Below are 5,511 nucleotides of genomic sequence, written 5' to 3' on the forward strand. Positions count from 1 at the left end.
AGCTGATGTGGAGGTGAGAGAGAAAAAAAGACTATTTTATACTATTGGTCACATACGCTTCTCTTACATGTTTTTGGACTACGTGAAATAGATCAGCTATTTGTTCGTCACTAGTGACTACTCTCTCTCCTATTTTGTTGTTGTTGCCACATCAGATCTAGCTAGCCAAATAGCTAACCATTGCGGATGCCCTTAACTTTCATTTCAGTAAATAAATGTGATGTCCACGTAGTATAAACTTTTTGTTTCCGTAATAGGCCACGTCCATGTACGAGCTAGCATGTGTGTGTGTGTTTGTGTCCATGTGCCGGGTGAATGTAACAATTGAGCGAGGTCTGGGAATAAAAGAATCTCCATGAGCATGGAGCAAAATGGCTGCTGTGCCATCGCGCCCTTTGGGCGTTGAGGTGATTGGTGGAAAAGCACATAGGCCATGCATGAGAGGACACGACGGTGGGAGCCGGCCGTCGCTGGCCCTAGAGGCATTCATGCCTTGTTGGTGAAGAAAACTAGAAGAGGAGGAGGAGATGGTCGGACTTTTGCATGGGCCCGCCCAACACAAGCAAAGACTGCAATGGTCGTCAAGATTCATTCATGATCCCGGCCGGATTTCTCCCACTCGACGCCGATCGGATTCTGCATGCATCCCTGGGATGATTGTGTTGCGTCCCGGCCCGGCTAATCATTGGATCGGCCGCTGCAACAGTGCCTCATGAATCATCCATGACTAGACGGCATGCTGCTCTTTTTTGCAGCATGCAACAATGCGATGCAATTGTTCATGGCAGCAAATATGTAGTAATAAATCTGTGGATAATATTCCAGCTGGGTAGGGCAGGGATGGATGAGAAATTGAGAATTGAGAAGTGAGAAGATTGCCTTCCCAACATCGTGGCAGCAACGTGCAAGAAGAAGCATCAATTGCCTGCGGCCGCCGTTGATGCGGCTCGGATCTCGAGGAGCAGATGATGATGGCTGATGTCATGGCTCTCACCGCCGAGGACCCAGAAAACCATGGCCATCATGTCCACCACCTCCACTGCTACTGCAGGAGAGTGTTCGTCACGACAGCAAGCAATTTATTCGCTCGATCCGTCCAGAATTAGCAAAGAGAGGGTGCAGCCTTTTATTTACTCCACAACGCGTTTAAGCAATAATCAACTCCGTGATATGGAAATACTCATCCTAGACTCCTAGTAGTGTTTTACCAGCATATTATTCTTTACCTGGATCTGCAGCATGCATGTTATGAGTTCTTGCACAAAAGATTACAGAGAATGTAGGTATAGAGCGGAAAATGATCTTCTGATCAGGGATCGACGAGGATAACGAGTGGACACTGCACTTTTGCGGTTTTGCCTACTAGCTCGAACAATCTCTGCGTGCATGGGGGGAAACAGGCTTGTTCCTGCTTAAAGTCTATACTAAAGCTCAACGACTATCATTCAGAGAATCGATGCTTGCATCAGGGCACGACGATGGAAGGCGGGCACTCTCAACGCCAAATTTATTGTGGTTTCTATCCCTATCAAGTAGCTTGACACCTCAGCGTTTTGATGATCTGGCACATGTATTAATGAAGAGAGAAGGGGAAAAACGAAGAAACGATTTCTTGTCTACGGAACGACGTCTACGCTTGCAACGAGGCGAGAAGAAACCAGCGTCTGCGCGTCGGGGAGAAACTACTCGTTTCTCGCAGGATCCGCTACGCCGCCGCCGGCCTCCTTCCCAAGCGCGCATGATGTGGTAGCGTGTGTTGTTTGAACTACTTGCCACAATTGATCCATCCCATTTTTTTTGGTCTTCTGGAACATGATGTGGTAACGTGTGCTGCATTTAAGTTTATAGTTTGAATGAACATTGCTAAGAAACCATGGGATGGGAAGGATAGTTTCTACTGACATTAATTACTCTTGGAAACTGCAAACTAGAAATCATCCATTGGGACTGCCCTAAAGGGCGGCCTTGCGTTGCATTGTCTTGTCACGCACTAGCTCATACGTGCCATTCAAGCAAACAAGGTTTTACTGCGACGTGCTGCAATCATGCCAGGTTGTGTGCCAAGGATAATGCTATAAACCACCATGCATGAAGAGACAAGACTGTAAAAAGAGAGAGAGAACAATGCAGGGTTTGTGTGGGAGATATAGGGCACAGCTTGGCAAGATCGATTGGGCCTTATTAGCATATTGATCTATGTGTATATATAGACGACTGTGTTTGGATACGAGTGCTAATATTTAGAAGTACTAAATTTTAGCACTAGAAGTCCAAATAAGAGTGCTAATGGGGTAGGCTAAACTTTAGCAGATATAAGTGATAATAGGTGCTAAAGTTTAACACTCTACTTTAGCCCATCTAAATAGGGTTTATACATGTATGCATACGGTAGGATGGAGATAACTTTATATCACTGATTTTGCATTTTTTCTTTCCCGTGAAGTTTCTTGTAATTAACACCACATCCTTGTGTATCACCATTCTGCCGTGGACATTACATGCTTGTGAATGAAGATGGGCAGGGGAAACTGAAGAAACGCAACGATCAGCAACCTGCAGGGGAAACTGAAGAATGAAGATGGGCAGGAGAAGAGGGAGAGCATCATCTGCTGCAGGCTGCATGCAGCAGAACTTTGGGCATGGGGCACGCGGCGGCCGGCATGCATTGAAGTTGAACACAACACATCAAGCTTTGGCTTTGCGAGGAGGCCGGACGGCAAGTGCAGGAGAAAAGACGGTTGGATTGGAAATGAGCTAGCTGCTGGTGGGGAAGAGAATCTCTCTCCTACTGCCCCTTTGCCTTTTGGCCATTTTTGCGTAGGGCAGAAGCTGTCAGAAAGAGAGACCAGAAGAACTACACTACTCTCTCTCTCTCTCTCTCTCCCTCTCTCTAGTCCCTTCACTACTTTCACTTGCATGCATGCATGCTTTGCTGACTCATCCACAGTCCACACAGGCAGTGCCATGCAACATGCATGAACCGTGCGTGTCTATCGCTCATGTTCTACTTCTCCTTGGCATGCATTGCATGGGACTCTATCTATCGCCTATACGTGAGTGGCATTCCTGTTTAGGGGCGTGTGCGTGTTGCAGTTGGGGTGGGGGTACTATAGGAAGATCAGTCGTCTGTGCGGTAGATGATGAGGTGATAGGCATGCAGAGGAGAGAGCAGCAGCAGCAGTTTGTGGATTTGTGGTGTTTGGGATTTGGGAACCGCCGCTACCTTGCAGATCGAACCACACGGAGAACAAGAGGATAACGCCAACAGTCACATCGCCCAGACTCGAGAGGCCGGCCGGCCGGCCAAAGAAGCATGCCGGTGTACTTGATCGGCCGGCACTTGCTTGGGACTTGGGCATGTCGTGTGTGTGCGTGTGTGTGTGTTTTCTCTCCTCATGGCTCGGCATGTGCGCGGCGTTGTCTTCAAGAATCAAAGATCACCTGTGGCTGGATCGCCGGCAGATCGGATGCCATTCCCATGCTCATGCGAATTGTATCGCATGAGCGAGCAGCCGTTGAGAGCTCGATACGTACGGGCCGGCAAGCGGCAGCTAGCCAGCGGAGAGCTAGCGACGGACGGGGCCGAGCGGCCCAGTGGGGTTGGCGTTGCGTGTACTGGGCCACGGGACACGGCCCACTGGCTTAAGTCTGTGGGCCGGCCCGTGCCGCGTGCGCTGCGCGCTGCTGCTGCGCTGAAGCGGGTCTTTGACCGAAAACAACCACCACGAACAAACATACGAACAATTGTCTAGAATTTCTTTAAAAAAGAATTTCTATAAAAAATTGCCTAAAAGAATTCGTGTTGATTGTACCGCTTCATAGAATAACACAATTGTTCGTAGACGATGCCATTTAAGCTCGGACAAGGTACTCAAGGTTTGCATATCTCAGCGAAAATAAAGATTAGAGGTGAATTTGCGTTTAAAAAAAGGTCGGTAGGTGCTGGCTTTATAGATTTTGCAGGTTCAAATCTTTGTAATTATAGCTCCTGTTCTTGAACAGAGTATGCGGTATCCTACCTACCAAAGATTATACCATTCACTCTGCTCAAAATTCGGCATACTTGCAAATTTTATTTTTTAGGTAACCGAAAATCCATAATGAACTAGAACTAATGTTGTCCAATTTTAACCCGTCTCCCTCAGCATCTGTCGACCAATCTTTTTCCGCAATTATTTTAGGCTACAAATTACTATCTCACGTCTCACTGTAAAACACGTAGAACCCTATATAGAAATACAAAAAATATATATAAAAAAGCAACCATAACCCGTGTTTAATACTAGCTTTGTAAAGCTGTTACCATTATTTTATCTTCATATGGTAACACTTGCATAATACACACATTGCTACCAGGTAGTGGCAAGTGAAGTCGTAGCTACAGCTACACTGATCCATATTTTTTTTCTTTCCAACCTCGATATCTCTAGTCTGATAATTCTAATTCTAACCTACCTCTCTTATTGGGTTAAGAGGATTTCATTCACTACTACTCTCTCCTGTCTGAAATATATGACATTCCGATGACTATGGTTAGCCATGGATAATTTTTTTTAGCATAGCTATGGGGAAACTTAATGATGTATATTAATACCTATATATATAGGTTAGTATTTGTTTGCAGCGCATATGGATGGTGCGTTTAGTTTCCAAAAAATTCTGGAATTTTTTTAGAGCGTTTACAAAACTAATTAGGAGTATTAAATAAAGTCTAATTATAAAACTAATTACATAGATGGATGGGAAATCGCGAGACGAATCTATTAAGTCTAATTAATTATTATTAGAGATTGTTTACTGTAGTACGACATTGTCTAATCATTGCATAATTAGGTTCATTAGATTCGTCTCGAAATTTTGCCCGAGAATTATGAAATAAATTTTATTAGTTATTTATATTTAATATTTCTAATTAGTGATCAAACCTTCGAAATTAGTGTAGCACTAGAAATTTTTGGAAACTATGACCCTACCTCTTGACGGCATGTATCAGCACTCATATATAAAACACTGAGCGCCGTCGGATCCGGAAACGGCGGAGATCGAACCCCGCGGTCGGGTTCGCTTTGTTGAAGTCCACAGATCCGCATCCTGGAGTTGCAACTTCTGCGGAAGAACAGACAGAGAATCAATGCCGGTTTCATAATGAGATGGCACCCTTTCCCTTGATTCTCTTGGTGTCCCTTCGTCAAGAGCCATCACCAACCTCCTCCCCGTGCTTCCCGGCTTCTCCTCTCCAGTGGCCGGTGCATCATCCGACGTGGTCTCCATGAATCGAATCATAACCGCTGGAAGGAGTCGATTCGTAAAGGAGAGAGAAAGAATCGACTCTCTTTTATGAGTCGAATCCTGAGCAATAAAAAAAGGTGAACGGTGTCTCTCGTGAGAATCAAATGCAAGCGATGCCTCTCTGCATATGATATTTTTTAGTTAGATTGGGTCCCACCGATGTGATGGTGAGCAGCGCAGGAAAAAAAGAAACGTTTCTGAAATCCAATCACGGACACGGTG

Source organism: Panicum virgatum, chromosome 9N (assembly GCF_016808335.1).
Source record: "Panicum virgatum strain AP13 chromosome 9N, P.virgatum_v5, whole genome shotgun sequence".
Lineage (NCBI taxonomy): Eukaryota > Viridiplantae > Streptophyta > Magnoliopsida > Poales > Poaceae > Panicum > Panicum virgatum.